The 20,999-nt window shown below is 40.5% G+C and overlaps 1 protein-coding gene across 1 annotated transcript in view; it reads left to right on the top strand.

The window, feature by feature from the left end:
- LOC117269281 (transmembrane protein 132C) overlaps positions 1-20,999 on the top strand; it is a 239,762-nt gene that overhangs the window by 109,008 nt on the left and 109,755 nt on the right. The gene's annotated exons all lie outside the window — the stretch shown is intronic.

Here is a 20,999-nt window from a genome sequence, read left to right as displayed (position 1 = left end):
GAATGTGAGAAAATAGACTGGTCGAAAGATTTCAACTTCATGCAAACGAGGCAAAGTTTGCATGAAAGCGCCACAGTTATTTATGAAAAAACTGAGAGGAATCAAAATGTTGTCTAAACCAGCTGTGGAAATATCTCTCTATCTCTGGTCTAAACCTAACCAAGTATTTTTGGTGCAACTGCCACCATTTCGACCACTGCGACCCATAACGGTCATATTCAAGCTATTTTGCCATCCATTTGTTAGGTGCTTATTCAGGAAATGCCCCTGTTGATCGTGTTAAAGGGTAGGAATGAGCAGCTTATGTGAGTGTATGCGCTGGATGACTTGTTGGATTGAAATTAAATTCTAAAATATTGAAGACAGCTGCACAAATGTCTACATGTATATTTTAATGACAAAAAAGAAAGAGAGAAACTATGTTTTCTCACCACATAAACTGACAGTGAGTGTTTTTCTGTGTGCATGAGACTGCGCTTAAATCCTCGGTCAGCTTGCATATAAGCCCTAAATTTCAACTAAATTTCACCCTGCCTGCTCCTTTGGTGATGTAAGGCACGGCCTCTCCAGTGAGTGCAAAATAAGCCACTGCGGCCTCTCTGAAATACACACCATGAACAGTGCATGATGAAACCATTTTGTAAGGATAAAGTTGTCCTGCAAGGTTGTTAATACAGTAAAAAGATGTTACTGAGTTTGCTTTATCGCAGTTTACCATCTGCTATGCAGTGGGGTCAGAATGTTTGTCCAGACAGTTCCTCCTTTTTGTTCAATTGATTTAAATTCTTATGTAAGCATTTTAAGCTTTACGCAACAGGTGCAAAAGGTGCCAAAGAAGTTACAAAAGTTTCCGTTGAATGCCTCCTTTCATGCAGGTAATTTTTATATCAGTACTTTCACAGTTTGTTAGATTTAGATATCAGGCATTGCTCTGACTGCAAGATTTCTGACTTGCTCCGAGCTACATGCAAAACCTGTGTTGACACAAATACGTGCCGTGCAGTTTGACTTAGCTTTGCTCCTGAGGGAGGAAAAAAAAGCACATTATTTACTTTAACACAGACACATAGTGATGAGAAAGCTTTGTTTTTCTTTATAGATCTACTCAGTCTCAGATCTCTGATCAGGGCCCTGAGAGAGAAACTGGGAGAAAAACAACAAGTGAGCAAGGAAGGGATGATGAGGGAAAGACAGCCTGTGAGAGGGAGAAACAAGATCTCTGGAAAGTGTATTTATTGTGATGCTACTGATAACAAAGCTTTATGCAAAATACTGAAAGAAAAAAATCAAATTAAAATATCTGTATCTGTATATTCCCATAGGATTTTTAAAGTTTTTTTTGTGAGCAGAGCAGAAGGGTAGCATTTTCTCAAAAAACAAACAAACACTTAAACAAATACTTCTTTTACTTTTTTGTATCCTTTAACAAGAGGAAAACAGCAGCCAGCAGAGATTAGCTGTTGTTTTCCATCCATGCCTAATGCCTACATCAAAGTCAATCATTCTACCCCTAAATCATCCCTCTATCTTCGCTTTGATTACCTCTCTTTCCCTGTCGCCATCACATCCTTCACATTCCTCATTTTCTTTCATAGACTTGCACACATACACATTTCAAACTCTACCAGATGCCTATGCAGTGACTTGGGTTTTTTCCGTCTCCTGTATGTGGTGGAGCCCGCTGATGGTGACTTTTCAGCAGTGCCCACTGGTGCACATAATGAAGTGCAAATGGGGCTAATGTACTGCTTGACATGCCAGCTTTTACAGATGAGGCCTGAATTGATTTACCTGCAGTTTTGGCTCTGCATTTTCCAATAATCTGCACATGGTAGAGTGGAGAGGAGAAGTGTGCAGACATTTCAGACAGATGCTTTATTTTGTCCCCGGAGGACGGCTGAGATTGTATGTGAACATAACCTTGAGACTGTGAATGAAACCAAGATGGAATTTATTTTATTTCTGGAGTTTGGCTTTTTCACAGTGAGAGCCAATTCTCTCACACTTTGCAAACATTGTGTGACACCATTGTGACAGTTTTTAGACGGACATTGTCTGAAATGTTGGGTTAGCGTGATGGCTGACATCTTTCTTGTCACATTGCCACTCCAGCACTTACTGTACTGCCTTCCCACGGCTCTTGCACAAATGTCACAACACTGACAAATACAACAACACATGACATCTAGACCAAGAATGTGTCTCCTGTTGCCATGGCTCACTCAGCTTACTCAAACCGGCAGAGAGCATTTAATCAATCTCATCGAGAATATTGATAGTCCCCCACGTCGGGACAGCTGAATGACATACTGCAACATTTGACCCGGGATCGTGATCACCTGCAACACCTGACCACACATGTGCAGGCTCAAACCTCCAGTCAGTCACTCAATAAATCACTCACAGATGAAGTCATGAGAGAGCAGGCATTTAGTCCCTTCTCAGCAACCCTGGCTCCCTGTGCCATTAATGCGGCACACTTCATCAGTCCTAGCTGGCTTTTGTGTTTGTCCCCAGTGTGTCACATCCTTCAAAACCTCCCACAACAGTGTATTCATACAATTTATGATCTAATTAGAGGGCATAATGAATAGTCAACCATTTGTAACGATCGTGATTAAAATGTTTTAGCGATTGCCAAAGATTAATTGTTTCAGTAATGGCTTCAGATTGATGTAATTTGCATACATATGGCAATTATGAATTTTTGTTCTTCCTCTCCTTGATGTGCACGCTGCAAAAGCTGTTTTCTGACTCTACTGTATATTTCAAACTGAAACTTTTAGCAAAGAGTATCTAAGCTATCAGCAGAATTAAGTTCAAAGTACTTCATGAATTCATAATTTCAGTGATAAGGACGTCCAGTAGAAGTTCATAAAATATCAAGATGACAGATACTGATATGTCATTATGTTAACAACTGTACAACATGTGCATATGTGACAGAAGAGTCTACAGTCATGCAGTAACAGCATTGCTTTAAGCTAAATGCTAACATCCGCCTGCTCATATGCTTACTAGGAAAATACTAGCATTGTTGATGTTTAGAAAATATAATATTTACCATGTTTGCCATCTTGGTTTAGCATATTAACATGCTACATTGTCTGGAAACAATAACTGGTCAAAACGGGCTATTCCTTCCGTTGATTTATTTCATTAAATAAGTGAAAACTTTGACATGCTGGTTGAACTAGAGGGAAATTTCAGGAATCATCGAATTCATCTGAATGGTTCCTCATGCATCCTTTAATGTCTGTAGCAAATTTCATGGCAATCCATCAAAAAGTTGCAAAGATATATGACTCTGAACTAGGGCTGCAACTAACGATTATTTTCATTGTTGACTAATCCGTCGATTATTTCTTCGATTAGTCAACTAATCATTTTATCGAAAAATGTGTTAAAATGTTGAAAAATGTTGGTCTGTCTCTCCCAAACCCAAAATTATGTCATCTAATGTCTTGTTTCGTACTCACGCCAAAGGGTTTTAGTTCACTGTCATGGGAGAGTGTGTAAAGCTGCCAATATCTGAACGTAAGAAGCTGCAATAAGAGTATTTTAGGGTACTTTTATAGTACTTCTCTATGGAAAATGACTCAAAACAATTAGTCGACTACTAAAATAGTCACCGATTATTTCAATCGTCGATTAGTCATCGATTAGTCGACTAATTGTTGCAGCCCTACTCTGAACCACACCAAACTCATGTAAATCCATCCTCTGGGGACCATGAAAGTCTGTACAAAATTGAATGCAATCCATCCAGTAGTTGTTAAAATATTTCAATCAAGGACCAAAGTAAAGGATCAGCCAACTGACCAACAAACAGACAGGCCAACATTTCTGCTAGCATGGCTAAAAAAGTAAATGTCAGCCATTCAAACATTTTACTTGTCTGTCACAAGTCGATTTGAAAGCACCACCCTCAATAATGTCCTTCATCTGCTGCTCTTTGTGAGGAGTTTTTCTCTCTTAACCAAGGGTCTAAGGCCCTGTCCACAGTATACAAATATTTTCCCCTGTCCTCATGACCTTCATTTGACAAAATATCTCCGTCCACACCAGAATGCAAAGATGACTTGAAACACATTCGCCCTCTTTCACAGTCTCCCCTCATTACAAGGCTAGTAAAGTATGCAGGCTAATGTTAACTGTTTTAGAACACCTACTGAGGATCTCATTACCATTGATTTCCCTTTGATATAAGGACAGAGGGGCTCTCTCAAAGATACAAGTGATGCTCTGGACATGCAAGAGTTTTCCTTCCACTCCTCATCGACCCCACAACCCCACTCTTGAAATTGTCCCACACTGGCTGGTTTAACGGGGTCTCATCCAGTACCATAATTTCGGTCAGGAACACTAGTCAAAGAAAACTTTATTTCCATTTGCAGTATTATATTTAGCGGTATGGCTCTGTTCTGGGGACTCTCTGCCTTTCACCGCGACTGCGAGGAAAGCCTTAAGGCAGAGAGAGCACACCTCTCTGCCCTTCCATGCGCCTACATGAAAAGCCTAAGGGCCGCAGCAAAGACCCTCCAGGAACAGAACAGAGACAGCATTAATGACAAACAGAAATGACACTGATAAGTCAGACACAGCATGAAAAGGAGGAGCTGGGGTGGAGGCGTGTTGTAAAGCAGCTTGCAGAGGAAGCAGCAACAGTAGGCAGGCCAGAGCAGATTAAATAGGGCGCCCTGAATGAGATTTGCCAACTGGCTGCATAGAAAGGAATCATGTGATCTATTAGCTGACTCCCTTCCATCAGTCAGCTGCTCCATCAGCTGATGTAGCTGGGATGTGAGCTAAACTTGACATTGTGTCCTGTCTGAACTAATGCTATGCTCAATTTCTGGTGGGCTTTAAACCGTAGACATAGAAGTGGCCAAAATAACACTGGGTGCATCTGATGCCTCAGTCCGTCCATAACATGTTGCTGCAACATTTAGTTTAGGAATTGAACAAGATGATGTAATTCTTTCCCAAATGCTCCACTTTACATTTCCAGATGGATTCAAAGTAACCAGAATTTTAAGAAATATACAGGTGTTTTCAAAAATCTCTATTTTAGTGACCTAAAATTCTGCTTGCGTTTGAACGAGAGACTTAAATATAGAGGAAAATAACAGTTTTCAAAAATACCTGTATACATGTAGATGAGGCCTATAAGATAGAGGGTGTTGTATGCTGTATTTATTCTAATTTGTAATTCTGGCTTCTATAAATAAAACTGACTTGACTACTCGCTGCAGTACAACTGCACTGTACTACTGTATGTGGAAGCCAGGATTTCTGGCATAACTTCACCTACTTCAAGCAACACTTGAAGTGCAAAGAATACCTTTACTACCAAACCAACACATTTCAGCTAGTAGCCTTTGTCGGGTCATCAGGATGACTACTGTATGTGCCCACTCACATCAGTGTTAATCTGTGTAACCCTTCCTACATTAGGTTTACCAACTTGCCATAATCGGTCTCACTACATCCTGAGATTATACTGCTTGGCCCCCTTCTGCGTCCATCCAAATATTGGATCAGTCCTGGATCATCCGTGCGGCCCGACGAATCCAATGCGAAGCCTAATTTTTATCCCCTGGATGCAACCTTATGTCAAATAGGTTTTACTGGATGCAGCGTCTGCATGTGTTTGCCCTATCCCCTATTTAACTGGCTCGGCTTCCATTCAAATGGCAGCCACAGGGATCAAGCTTCTGTCTGCTCCAACATGACCTCATTTCTTCAGCTAATCTACAGCAGTAGTAGTAGTAGTGAGTTCCTGAAATCCAGCATTAAAGCGAATAGAAAATTGGAAGTTTTTTAGTACACTGCTTGGCGTACATTTTCTGCAATTATGGAAAAATAAAAAAGGAAAACCAGCATGACACATATTCCATATTTGTGTTAATCTGAAATCCCGTGTTTGCGCTCCAAATCCTGCAACTCAAATGAGGGTTGAAATGTCTTACATGTAGGGCACCAGATTGGTGATGTTCTTGAATTTTACATTTTGAGTCTTGCGTCGTGACGAGAGCCCGGCTGTGATTTACTGGAGGTGACTTGCTCTTGGCCACAGTGGGTGTTGCGCTGTCACACCCCTCAGTGTCATCATCCCGTTGGCCCGCTTTCATGTACACAGTCGCTGCACACACACGGAGCTCTTTGTCATTTCAGTCAATACCCACCCACATCCAGCCTGTTTCTTTATTCTGAATATCATGTATTCTTTTTTGCCTCTTTCTTTGACAGTTTTTATTTCTCCCAGTTTTGGAAATAAGCCTAAATATAATGTGACATAAGGAGATAATGAGAGCTCGAAGCAGATTAAAGAAAACAAAGTCATTGACTGCTCTAAGCTATTGGCTTTGATAAATTTTACTTTTTATGAGCCACAGTTTCATTTCCTTTCTCATTATCGTCCTCTGCTTTCAGTTTTAAAGTAAATAATGCCTTAATTACATCTTACACCCCCTCTATGATAACTTATGTATGTGTTGCATTCTGCCCCATAACAGCCGCCATGCATTATGCAGAAACGCGCCTCCACATTAGTGCTAGCTCATCATATTATTATTATTATTATTATCATCATAGCACTCTTGAGGCCGTCGCTTACAAAATTATGTTTTAAGGATTCCATTAGCCTCATTTGTTTAATGTTCAATAATAGTGGACAAAGTAAAATTAATTTGTTCTTCTTAATGTGAAACCCTTCATATAGTATGACACTTCTCTGAAACCCACTGCTGAAGTAGTAATTTGTTTTTCAGCCATTACAAGAGCCCCATTTCCTCACAGTCATATATGGCACCATCCATTTTCTTCATTGTTCAGCTGATGCACAAAAGTTCTCATTTGATGAGTGAAAAACACCCATTTTGGAAGAACCATGATGACTGAAATTATAGTGATGCCTCTGTTCAAAACACCACAACTACAGGATCAAAATTATAAGTTTTTTTATTTATCAACAGCAAAATAATGATTTCTCACCACTATGATGTATTTAAGATGTACTGTATGTATGAAACCATGCCCAGGTTTTCGAATGAAATGTTCCTTTCCTCAGACACTCTCAGGGGTTGCTCTGAATTCGACTTGAATTCATTTCTCAGTGCTCTTGCCCATATGATTGCTCTTGATCTGTCATGGATCCGTTCATGTCATGAGGCTACGGCCAGCTCGCATTTTGAACCTCTTCTCATTTGAAGTCAGCTGCTCTCCTCTGACAGTTATTCCTTCTTCTTTTTTTTGAAAAAAGCTGGAGTTTGTTCCCAGACCTCGGGTCCAAGCTCCATATGTCAGTCATCTGGCTGCTTTTCCTTTTAATTAAAAAAAGACTGTGAAAAAGAAGTTAGACGTGGCATCAATGCGCTCTGTGTTTTTCAGGCATCCAGATATGGATGAAGAGAGAATTTGGCTGAAGGCACTCAACTCCTCACCTCTCCTCTCAGAGTGAAAAGCAAATAGTCTGTGCTTTTCTTGGACAGTACAGACAGTTCCTTGCATAACCACCTGATTTCTAAACGCGCCTGGTGTTTGGTGACAGTCAGCATCTCCTCAATTAAGTAGCACTCAATACAGTCCACTCCGGGTTGAAATGACTAAGAGGCACTGTAAGTAGTACTCCCTTTGATCATCTTTGTCCCTTGATAGATGGGTAGCTTTTAACCCTTCACAGCTCCGATACCCACAAAGCACATCCATTCACTGTCTAGTTTGGATCACAAAGATATCGATCTGTAAAGAATGGTGAGATGAGTAGGCGGTCAATGGCAGTGAGAAGTGAAATTGACATTTCACAAGGGTAAAGTGAAGGACCGGATAAGCCTCACGCAAAGGCAACAGCACTTTTCCAGCAACATCCAGAGGAAATTAGAGGGTATGGGTGAAGGTTAGGTGATGATAGCCTGCTTGAATATATCACAAGATGTTCCTTTTTTTTCTCTAAGGAAAAGGTGGGAGATTTTTTTGACTCCTTTTTGAACAGGTTGAGCAAACTACCACAGGCTATATTTACAGCTCGGAGACAAGGAAGTGTTTTTCTGCAATATTGGATTGCACTGTGTCGGTGTCAAAGGAGTGTCCATTTCCTGTTTTTCAGCTTGTTCTGAGAGTAAAAAGTTTATGGAATTGTTCATTGATTCATTTTAAAGCACAAACAATAGTTAGGATTAGAAAGGGCAGACACAGAAACACAAACATATTGCCCCTTTTACCTGATTGACAAGTGGTATGTCCAGTCTGCTGCCCCATGACCCTCCTCCAGCCCCCAAGGTATCAAATTTCACTCCAACACTGCACCTTCGACAAGAACACGAGTTTCACGTTCACAATGGGTAGAAGTTTTTGGATGGATGGCTTGACAATACCGTATATAAATACTGGTTGGCCAAGGATTCCCAAATCACACATAGAGCTAGATGCAAGCTTTGTGTGAAATCGTTTGACATCGCCATCATGGGGGAGAAGGCGATTCTGAGCCACATGAAAGGAAAAAACACAGACGTCTCGTTACTGCATTGCTTGCACCCAGAGTCCCAACCTTTTTGCCTCAGCCCAGACATTGAACTTACCTGAGTTTTTATTTGCATGCCATTATGGTACTTGGCTACAGTCGCCTATTAAGAATAATTAAATATGATGTGAAATATGAAACAATGATATATTTACTCAGATGTCATATATTCTCTGAAAAACAAAACAAACAAAAAAAAAAAAAACGCAACAACTCTCTGTACTTCTGTTCTGATTTCCAGCTTTTCAGGCTTATTTTGTGGCTGAATATAATTTGTAGCTTCTTAAAATATGAATGAGGATAGTGATAGATACTGGCTACATCTGTAGTAGTGATGAAACGGTGAAAAGCAAACAAAATGAGCATGATATGGACTGGACCGTGTGCGGTCATTTTGACTTGACCAGCAGACTTTACTACAAGCGGATTGTCTGTAGAAACAGGTGACTAGCCTTAGGTCCTAAAACCAGCCACCAGTGATTTGACCAGCTGAGTTGCAGGTGACACCATCAGACGGTTTGAGTCGAGCTCAGACCAGCCAGTTCACACCACTGCAACTTTTCTCTGCAACGTTCTAAAATAGTTTAGCTTTGTCCCAAATCATTGGTCTGAACTGGGCTTAAGAATAAAAGAAGGGTTAAAAAAAAGCATTTTTTATTTAAATTTCATCTTGAATTTAAAGCCATTAATAAACGTTACTGTCATGAACGTGGCTTGGAAAGGACACAAAGGCTCGATTCTTTTCCGGTTAGACAAGAATGAGGTTTATTCAAAAAGACAGGCAGGGTTCGGTACACAGAATATCAATCAGGACTGGCAAAGGTATCCAAATCGTGAGGCAAAGACTAGATCAAAAGACAAAACTGTTATTACCGGCAAGACAAGACAAGATAGAGTGCTGGGACGAGGACTGTGAAGTACGACGAACTGGCAACAAGACAGGGGAAGACAGGGTTAAATACATGAGGTAATAGGGGTTGATGAGACACAGCTGGGGAGGAACAATCAGGGAGCAGGTGTGACAGCGCCAGACAGGAAGTAAAACCTACAGAGACAAGGAGAGGCAGGTGAACACTTCAAAATAAAACAGGACGTACAAGACAAGACACAAAACATGAACATGAAATGGGTAACTAAACTTAACAGAAAAACAAGATCATGACAGTTACGTAACATTAGCCGTGTGATGCTGACAGTTAGCCCTGTCACTGTGTGTATGGACGGACTCTCAACAACTGTCCCCGGTGCAGAGTAGAGCTCTAATGATAAACAGTGAATCAATACGCTGCGTGCAGCTCCACAATGAAAAATTGTACCTTGTTTAAATTGTAAAAAAAAACAATAGAAAATCATCAATAAATAAATAAAAGTAGGGGAAACACTTAATATAAGTATTTATTTATCTTTATTGTCATTTCTCCAAACAAACAAAAAAAAAAAAAGAAATCTGAATCCCAAGATTAAAGATCGAATGCCTACCCAAACACTCAATGTCTGAATAGTCAATGTTCAGGTTCAGCCCCTTGGACAGACAAAAAACAGTACTTGTCCATGGCCAGACTAATGGCAGGATGTGATGCTCATTGTAAAGCATTTGATACATTGACAAAAAACATAATTGTCTACACAAAATCCCATGCCAAACATCCAACAGTTGATTAGATATTTTAGTTTGGACTAACTGACCGACCCTTTAGTCTAGTTGCTAGCGTGGCTAAAAACTTTTTAACAGAGTTCTTGTACACCATAAAGTCTTAATTACAGGTGTGCCGGGCCAAAACTGTAAAGTCAGAAGGATAAAGAATTTCTGCACAAAGCCGGTCACTTGTACTCACTTTATTTAATGAAGACGTTTTGGTCTGTAGACCTTCAAAATTACCTGACGAAGCTTTATGGACCAAAATGTGGTAATTAAATAAAGTGAATTAGAGCAGGATCTCTGGTTCCTTTTTTTAAATGATATAAAAGAAGCTATAGCAGAAAGACACCAACGCTAGACTGGGAGCTTTGGTAGAGGAGAAGGATATAGAGAGCGATGGGAGAGAGGCTTGGCTGTGTATGAGGGAAGCAGAGTGTTTCAGAGGAAACAGATAGAGACAGACAGGGGGAGATAGGAAAAGAGACACAGTGAAAGTGAGACAAAAGGGTGAGACAGGGAGAGACGCAGCAGAATGCATGGGTGGAGATGAGCTTTGTCTGGGGAGCCCTCTTTATCTGATAGTGTTAATCTTGTCCTGCGTTTGCAGCGTTGCCACGCACCAGCACTTTTAACTAGCTCTGATAATGGGAAGAACAGCATCAAACTCATTAATTGAATTAGCTCCCTCTTTATCTCCGCATCTGCCTGTGTCCGCTCGCCCCTAAAAACACTCCACCGACAACTATTCCTCAGCTAATTGACTCGGAGCATCTCTTGCGCAGCCCCGTTTCACCTTACTAATTTATTGAACCAGCTTGCAGCCTGGTTCACCTGTCACTGGCCACTATGTAATTTAATTTTACCCCAAGGTGATGGAGATTATTTTGTTTCTGAGCAGGGTAGATAGAGGAGAAGGGAGGGAACATAAAGAAAGCTGGGGTTCTATGCCCAGCAGCTTTTGTGTTTATTTCATAACTGGATTTAGCTGCAGGTGTTTAAGAATTAAGGGATGCGAGCCAACTAAACTAGCTCAATGTGATTTGGCCAATTTTGTCTGCTGTCTGTAAATTGAATTCAGCTGCACTACCTTTTTAAAATTAATTTGGGAAATACACTCAAACACGAGTTATTGTGTGCTCTAGATTTATCTAAATAACCGCCAGACCAGTTTGTCATTTATGCAGAGGCGCACCGCTAGGAGGGGCAAATAAGGCGACTGGTTAACTGCTTAGTGTGTAATTTTGTATCTATTTGTAATTGTTCTGTTTCTCTTTGGCATAATTTAGGGGTTTGTTTGGTCATTTTGTGTCTCTTTGTGGTTGTTTTGCCCCTTTTTGTAGTTATTTTGTATCTCTTTGCAGTTCCTTTGCATCTCTTTGTGGTCATTTTGAATCTCTTCCCTGTCAGAACGTGTTCATTTGAGTGATTATTTTGCAGGTGAGGACGAGGGGGCCGGCCCTTTCACTTTGAGCCCCTGGGCCTGTGCCCAATAGGCCCATTCAGCAATGCTTCCATGCCCCCAATTGCCACTCATATTGGCACCACTTCCAGTGACAACTATAAACCCCTTAAAGCTACCATAATGGCACCATACAGTGCACTGCCGCTGCTTTCAAACCCCCTAAGTGCCCCCCCTAGAGATATAGATATAGATATAGATATAGCAAGAGCATGTGTCTGTCAGCAACATGACAGTGAGGCTGCAGCGACCGCAGCAGAGAGTAAAGTTAAACGTAGCAGTGCAATGTGTGAACAGTTTAGGCTGTCAGTGATAAATGCTACAGCTCCTCAAGATCCAAGTCAAGCACCCGTGCCTGGCTTGTCACCTGCTGATTACACTGAAGTGAAGTTAGCCAGACAGTTAGCGAGCTATGTTAGCTTCCCATTGGACCCTGACCAGGTTCACTATAGGCAGACTGTTAAGGTGGAACAGCTATTCTCATTGTAGCAACAATCTCAGCCACTGCTAAACAGATAATAGAGAAAGGTCTGGCTGCTGAGTCTCTGCTGAGTTAGGGAGACAATTATTAACTCAACATTTATTTTGCTGTAATTAGTTCTTTAACTGTTATTTAATGTTAAAATACTGTAGTTGGGTTGGGGTTTACTTATTATGTGAATTTGTCATTAGTTTTTACAGTAGCCTATATATAAAGTAAATTTTATATAAAGAATACTTTGAACTCTTTGAACTTTGAAATCTCCACTACCCACTAGGCTAATTTATACAATGTTAAATGCCATGGGCTTGTGCTGATAATGTTAGTATGTTATATTTGTTTGGAAAACGTGTTTAGTATAAGACAGTTGTTTTGTCAGTGAACACTGTGAGTTGTAATGGAGCCAAATTTTGTAACGTTACCTTTGTTAAATGTTGCTGTTGTCCATGGCATCATACGAGTAAAGGAAAAGGCTGCTAGCTGCTAGGCTAATTTATATGATGTAAAATGCCAAAGGCTTGTGCTAAAAACATTAGCATCTTGTATTTGTGGGGAAAATGTGTCCAGATTTGTGTACTTGTGATAGAAACTGTCTCTATTAAGCCATGTTTAATGTGTGTTTTTCAACTTTGGGGCCCCCAAGGGGTAACAGACCCCCGGTAGAGGACCCAGGGTTTAAACTGTTAAGACTTAATATATTGTTTAATTTCAGGTTCATATGAATGCTCTCAGAAGGCACTTTCATGGGGGCGTGTGTGGCTGGGGGCCTCAATAAGCTTCTTTGCCAGGGACCCCTGAGAGTCTAGGATCACCACTGCATGTCTGTGGCTTTTTCTGTCAAACACTTCAATGGGGTTAGCTAATGACGTCTCAGAACGTGGTCGCAGGTTATATATGAATGTGCTGTGACTCATCTGTATTACAGCTTCTCTCCATCTGGCTCTCCCTTCGCAGGAGCCTTTCTGTGATGTAAGAACCAAAGGTGGTTTCTTTGTGGCGGAGCTGATATCAGAGCAATTGTTCTCACTTTCATTTATCTCCACTAAAGGTTCACTCTGTCCACCAACCCACTCTCTGCCAATGTGTGAACATTTTATCAGATATAGACACCACAGTGACTGCGTGTATATGTATGTATGTGTGAAGTAATTGGCTTCTCTTTGTCTCCATCTTTGCCACAGTAATGATCCGTTATCACCTGGGTGACAATACAGGGAACCATTTCCCCCCTGTTTCTTCTCATCTATCATTATTATTATTATCTGAGCTTAAGGTTTAGTGGGTGACCTTGCCCGCAAATGGCTCCAGGAGGATGACATTGACATAAATATCTCTCTTACTGTTGGAAATATAAGACCAAAACAGACAGCATATGCCAGCACTGACTACAAGTTCTTATTCTAGCCTCTAATAAAGCCTCTTCAATTCCTCTCCTCTCCTGAATGTTTTTCTCCCATCCTCTGTCCTTTTTCATCCACTCTGATACAACGCCTGTCTTTTCTAATCTGCCTGGCCGGTCTCTGTGAACCATTATCCCCTCTCTCTACTCAAACACCTTTAACACCAAGCTATCCTCCCATCCCCATGCTCACCACAAAGACTTTTACACCAAACGCATACACACTCCCTTGTTTTTTCTTCTACGTCTTGAATCTTAATCGGAGCCTTTTTTTAACCCCCATCATCACTTATTGTCATGGGAACCACGAGAGCCCATTAAGGCATCATGTGAGACACATGTTTTTGAATGACAGCATATAATCATTCCTACAATTTCATGAATGATATCCGGTCATTATCATCTTATGTTCTGCTGAAATTAGATTTCATGGAAACGTACACTGCTCTTTACTTCCTTCGCCCAAATTATGCCATTTTTGTTTTTTAAGTACAGCAAAGTCTGTCCTGCTTAGGCTGTTTGTTTGGGTCATTTCTAATCATTAAAAAAGACCCAGCATTCATTTCTAACTCACTATGCAATTGTACAATGTAACTAAGGACATTTATTTAGGTTCTGTACTTTTTAAGGTCCTCTAACTTGACTCCAGTACTACCATTTCCTCTACAGTTTTCTGTCTGTACTGTTACTTGCAGGTTCAGATTTCATTATGCAAAAAATATGATTGACTTATAGACTATTTCAAACTTGAAAACATAAATATTCTTAATGGGTCCAAGCGTATTTCCTGTTGGAATATTTGTGACTGCAGTTACTGACAGGAAGTAAAAACGGTCCAAAGATTTAGCCGTATAGCAACAGATTAACAATAAAATAGTCAATAAGATCAATCATTTCTGTAAATGAGACAATTATCTTTTCTTTAAACAGGTACAAACATCAATATACTTCCTACACATTAACACCTCAGACTCAGACACCCCCTCTTCACCACCCTGCCTTCGGCAGACTGAGAGGGCGAGTTTTTTGTCACTCACTGCTCCGTCCGGCACTCACTGTACTTCCTCATAACATAACCGTGCATATAGTCCCTCTCAGGCAAGCTCAGGGGTTTAGTGTTGCCGTAGCCCACAGGTACAATGCTCCACCACACTTTTTCTCTCTCCAAGTGAGGATTAGAATATATGCAGTTCACATAACCCGGCCATCTATAAACGCCTGAAGATCCATTCATTACTAAAAATGTATGTCAGAGTTGTCATATGGAATGTTTAAGGTGTTTTGATTGATTCATGTCGTCACCTCATGCGTTGAATAACATTACAAGTTAACGTTCCACCTTAAAAGTTGCCAGCAGTCGGCCCAGTGAATAAAATTCTTTTTTTCTCAGATTCCAGCTGCTGCAAGAGGCAGCAAAACATCCTTTCATTTTATAGTTACAGTTTACTAATAAAACTCTCCACGGTATGAACAGTGGTTACATGAAACCAGCCACAACTCAGCCCTGAGCAGAGTGACCGTTCTCTATTGACTGTCACTGTCCGCTACCAGATCTGTGCCCCAACAGAAGGGTGACCAAAAATATCTATCTATCTATCTATCTATCTATCTATCTATCTATCTATCTATCTATCTATCTATCTACCTATCTATCTACCAGCAGTGGTAGTAATCCCAAAATCCAACAATAAAATATACCACATAAAAAAATACCACTCAAAATAGTACTTTCACTCAAGTCCTGGCAGGTACAATAGCAATATTGCCAAATAATGCATCCACCCCTTGACTTTGTCTTTGGAGACCTAAGAGTCAAATAATTTTACCAGCACATGTTTTGGACTGTTTTGACTGGACGGCCTGAATTTCATACAAGTAACGTTCATCTTGGCTAAAATAACTGTGAATGCAAATTCCAGCAGTTAAAATAACAGCTCTGCCAAATAATGTATTCACATCAAATTCCTTTTTCAGACACTTCAAGCAATATTACCAGCTCATATTTCTGCCCTTTTTTGGCTGACATAACAGGGGGTATAAATCGTGGCAGGTACAATAGCACTATTGTCAAATAATGCATCCACCCCTTGACTTTGTCTCTGGAGACCTAGGAGTAAAATAATTCCACCAGCTCATATTTTAGGCTGTTTTGACTGGACAGTGTGAATTTCACCTGGACTGGGAAAGGAGGGAATGCCAATTCCCTCAGGTAATAAATGATACATCTGCTGAAGACGGTCCACATTGTGACTTTATTTCTAGAGATCTGTGAAACAAATGAGACTATCAGCACAGATTTTTGGGCCATTTTGGATTAGCAGTTTAGTGTAAGTGTTGGAAATGCTCAAACACACAGAAAAAAACACCAAAGAGTTGGTCCTGATGAATATTATGAGACTGATCAAGGAGAACTTCAGACTTAGAACCAGTTATATGAAGGAAATGCTACTTCTACTGAGTCTAATAAAACAGTGATGACTGGCAGTGTTCATAAACCATAGACTTAAGATCATTTATCACCACTGAAGAGCCCCATAAAGAAGATTATACTGCTTTTATACAGTACTTTGTTGTAGAAATCCTGACAACATGTGCTAGTTTTTGCTGTACGCTGCACACCCTCATCTCAGCAGGTATGCAAAATTGTTTGTATTCCATTTAATCCCCTGCTGTGTAAAGTGCATTAATGCACACTGTCATTTCATGGAGCACAGGACAGGTATGACAAAGTGAAAGGTGTGTTGACATGTTATTTGGGCGATGGCCATCTTGGGGTGCCTTTTCTCAGCATCAATCAAGGGACAGCTGAAAACTGTCTTCTCTGACAACCTCATCTCATCTGTAAATACTCATCCCACTGATGCAGGTTTTCATGGAATTAATGAGGCAGCTTCATGTGCTGATGCATGTGAAAGGGGGGGTACCCTTCAAATTGCTTTCCTTTATTGCCTCCCCCCCCTCCTCCTTCCTCACCAGAAATCATATTAGCCAAACCAATCTCATTTACAACATGCCATTTGTTAATTTATCCTGCTTGCTTGTTGGCTATCGCACATGCTTGGGGTTTGTATGTCATTTGTGAGAGAGACATGACGAGGGAAGAAGAAACAGGATGAGATAAAAGGATGAGACACATGTGACACTGAGGAACATATATATTGAGAAAGAAAGAAAGAAAAAAGAAAGAAAGAAAGAAAGAAAGAAAGAAAGAAAGAAAGAAAGACATGCTTTGACACTGTGGTTCAGAGTGCTGCATCAGTATCAATCAACCCATCCACCAACTGCTTAATTGACTGATTAATTGACTAGTCATTTACTCAATGAAATGCCAAATACAGTAATAAAGCACTAGAGAGAAATTTTCAAATCGCTCACTTAGTCTGATCAACAGCCAAAAAATCTCCAAAGAATTTAATTTATATCAATTAGAGCTGGATATTAGTACTTAATACTTTTAAATTGTCAACCGAAATAACCCAAAACTAAGAAGTATCAAAACTTCTCCTGTCAAACAAATCGTTTTTGTACCAAGATCTAGAAAAAAATGACAGTTATAGCTTTGCTCACAGATAATTACAGCAACTGTTATTTGATTTAATGAGATGTGTGATTGGCTCACTAGTGCAGCAGAAGGTGGCGCCAACAGGATTATATTTCATAGTACGCACAGGAACTGCCCACCCACTTGTAGGGTAGCTTTCACATGTAGGTTCCCACGCATGGACATACCAGTCTACTCGGTGAGCGTAAAAGATTAACATTAACGTTATCAACACAACACCACCACCATAAAACTCTGATTAGCCTACGTTTTCAAAGACAGGCCAACACACTGAATATAGCCCAGAGAAACGTAAAGGTATTTCGCAAACAACATGTTCCCTCATTCTGCAGGAGCATCACACAGCAATAACATCAACAGTTAGGAATAAGAAAATCTACAGCAACAATAACACAAAGCCCAAACCAAGCTGCTCCAATTAATAATAAAAAGGCCAGATGAGAAAATTAAGTAGTACTAGTCCATACCCATTGGTAGCTTTGTCACCTTCTACCTATGCCAATCCTCAATGCCTATGTGCAGTTTCACATAGATTCACCACGTCAGTGAGTAGAAAAACGTGGGACAGACAGAATGACTGACTGACAGAATGACACACTGACAGTTTCCGTGATTATGTACAGCATACCATACCATGACTTAGTCAAACCAACAATTAGAAGAAAAAAAACAACATTCGGCCACAGGGGGAGCCACAGCAATCGGTCGCATTTCAGCCATTTTTAAGCATTTTTCTGTTGTCATAGCGCCACCCAGTTGCCAATTAGAGTTAAATTTCTCCAGTCACCTTGAGGCGTCCTGCTCTACATATCTACCAAGTTTAGTAAAAATCGATATGGTGGTTAGGCCTAGGTAAGAAATTAGCTCTCTAGCGCCCCCATTTTGTTTGATGGGGTCAATAATGGAGGGGTCCCCTCAGATTATGTGTGGTCATATGCCTACAAAGTTGCGTGGTGATCGGTGAAACCCTTGAGATGTTATACACCTTTATGTGATGAGCCACGCCCTCCGTAATATTCATTGCCTTAAAGAAGCTCAGTTTTTGCCAAGAGGGAACTTTAGATATTGGTCCCTAGATTATGTTCACAGAGTTTCATGCAGATCGGTCAAACTTCCTAGGAAGAGATCGATTTTAAGTGTTTTTCAAAAAATTCAAAATGGCGGAAAATCTATATAACCGGAAGTTATAGGTTCTTGAAGCAAATTTGTTCCTCATGAGGAGAGGCATCTCTGTGCAAAGTTTCATGTCTCTACGACATACGGGGCATGAGATATGCCCATTCAAAGTTTGCAATTTCAATCTGTTGCTATAGCGCCCCCCAGTTGGCACACTGATGTAATATTGCTTCATTCGTATCCTCCCGTGACCCTCTACCACTGTGCCAAATTTCACATGGATTGACCAAGTCAGTGAGGAGAAAAACGTGGAACAGACACACACACACACAGACAGAGTTTACGTCATTATATAGTAAGATTCCTGCCTATTTGTAGTTCATTCTGTGTCTCCCTGTTGGATCAAACTCCTGCAGAATGGCCTCTGCATCAGTTCCAATATCATGATGGATGTTCATCAGTGGAAATCCATTCAGTCATTTGCCAGTCATTGTATTCCTCAGATATGTCTTTAAGAGGCGTAAACAGCCTGCTAGCCTCTGTCGCTGTAACGTTAATGCTGTAACGTTATGCTCTCGGCATATTCTTTGCTGCTGAGGCTTGTTTGCTTACTTATTTCAAAAGCCTGAAAAGTGCCTATTTGTTCTCGTTTGCTCATTTCTAACTACTTTTGCTTGCTAGTACACAAGGTAAGTAACACAATATTACTGGCGTCACAATTGAGCACCAGAAATGTTTATCATACACTGACTTCTGGCCCGTGACATGTGCACCAATCATTGGCATCCAAATGTATTTGCATCGTAGTGAGTGGACAGTCAAAAAATGCATCTCAAGCACATTCATCAATAAAAAAAGAAGCTAAAGATACAATCTGCTGCTTTTGTCACAATTTTGATGAAGTACTCTATTTGTATCAGTATCACTCTAAGGGTACTGGTGCTGGTACAGAGAATGTGAAGGTACGTCCCGCTTTGTGAAATGGGGGCAGAATCTTTGAGGTACGCACTGTTACTTCTATTAACTAAAGTGTATTCACTCAGTCTAAAAACAAGGCAGTCTACAATATCCAGGTATGTGAGTCGAGGTAGTCCATCAGGGTCTGTATCCACACCATGCCATATGGATATATTTTGTGTGTCATGATTAGTTTGTCCGAATAATGTTGCTTGACCACCGTCACAGGCACAGCGAGGTCCTCACAAGATGGCGTCCCTATCTGAAACATTAGACACATGACCTGAACTTCACATTCTCTATTGTGATTTTAAACAATAGCCAGCCTTTATAATGATATTATATTATTTTATTTTTTTGTGTGTGCATTTTTTAAACAGTGTAAATCATTTTTACTTGTGTCATGGCTGAACCCGGTGGCATAAGGTAGGTACAAAAAAAATTCCAAAGAAAATAAGAAATTATTCATTAAATTTAATCCTTTTATAGTTTATGTAGAATAAGCATATAATTTTGCTATATATGCCACTGGCTGTTATATAAAAACAAGCAAACAAACAAAAAAACATGACGGACATGGGTTTGTCTTTTTCAAGAGCATATATAGCAAATGGCACCTTTTTGAATTTAATGAGAGTTCTTCTTTGATCATGAGCATATTTCCATATTTCCCTCTGCCTCACAGGCCCCAGTAAATGGTAAATGGTAAATGGACCTGCATTCGTATAGCGCCTTTCTAGTCATCCGACCACTCAAAGAGCTTTTTACACTATGAGTTACATTCACCCATTCACACATACATCCATCCATATATATATATATATATATATATATATATGGCCGAGGCTACCATACAAGGTGCCACCTGCTAATCAGTTTTATAATACACTCACACACACTGATGGAAGCACCATCAGGAGCAATTTGGGGTTCAGTATCTTGCTCAAAGATACTTTGACATGCAGACTAGAGGAGCCGGGGATCGAACCACTGATCTTCTAATTGGTGGACGACCCGCTCTACCTCTGAGACACAGTGCAACCGCACGAACAGGCTTTCTATATTTGCACCCCTGGCTGAAACAATCAACCGGTAATCAAAACTGGGCACTAATGCAGACACATCTGTGGTAAAAGTTCGCTAAAGCAAATTCAAATTGGAATTTTGATATGTGATCAATACGGCATAAAGTAGGAGTTTGGTTCATGTTAGTTGATTACTACCCCCCTGTCGACCCCCTTGTCAGTGCTGAATCTGCTTGTGAATTTGTAGTAATTATTCTGCCATGGCGAAGGTGACGAATAGGAAACAGGAGGGCAGACGGCAATCAGTCGTCTCCTCCTAGTTATTGTCTGTGTCTTCCACACTGGCGGCCTTTATCTTTGCTCGTCAGGAGCAGCGACCAACACAAGGCCAGTTATTACCACCTCAGCGGCCTGGATAAGATCAAAGAAGACCGGTGGAACACTGAAGATGTAATGACTGTGCTCTTCTAAGGACTGCTGCATGGTTTGTCATGTCATTATCCTCCCGTTAAAGCTCTTTTTTTCTTCATCTTTTGCAAGTCTTTCGCAGTTCCCGAATGAGGACAGTCTCCAATTATTTTGATGCGGGGAAAAATTACCCTGCGTTCATGTTTCACTGAATAGAACTGCTTCTTTCACCTCCCTCTCCACCTTTCTGTGCTGTTGGTGTTTTACTTGAGATCTGGCTTCTCTTGCCATCTTTTTCTTCATTTTCCCCCCACATAAAATATTCTGCCGCGTTCGTGCCAGTGGTTCGAACAAGAGCAATTTGTCATGTTGGAAAAGGAAGCACTGAAAGCTGTTCTGAGTACTTCATGGTAATTTCATGTGACAGAGGAG

Source organism: Epinephelus lanceolatus, chromosome 19 (assembly GCF_041903045.1).
Source record: "Epinephelus lanceolatus isolate andai-2023 chromosome 19, ASM4190304v1, whole genome shotgun sequence".
NCBI classification, from domain to species: domain Eukaryota; kingdom Metazoa; phylum Chordata; class Actinopteri; order Perciformes; family Serranidae; genus Epinephelus; species Epinephelus lanceolatus.
This window is presented reverse-complemented; position numbering and strand designations above follow the sequence as displayed.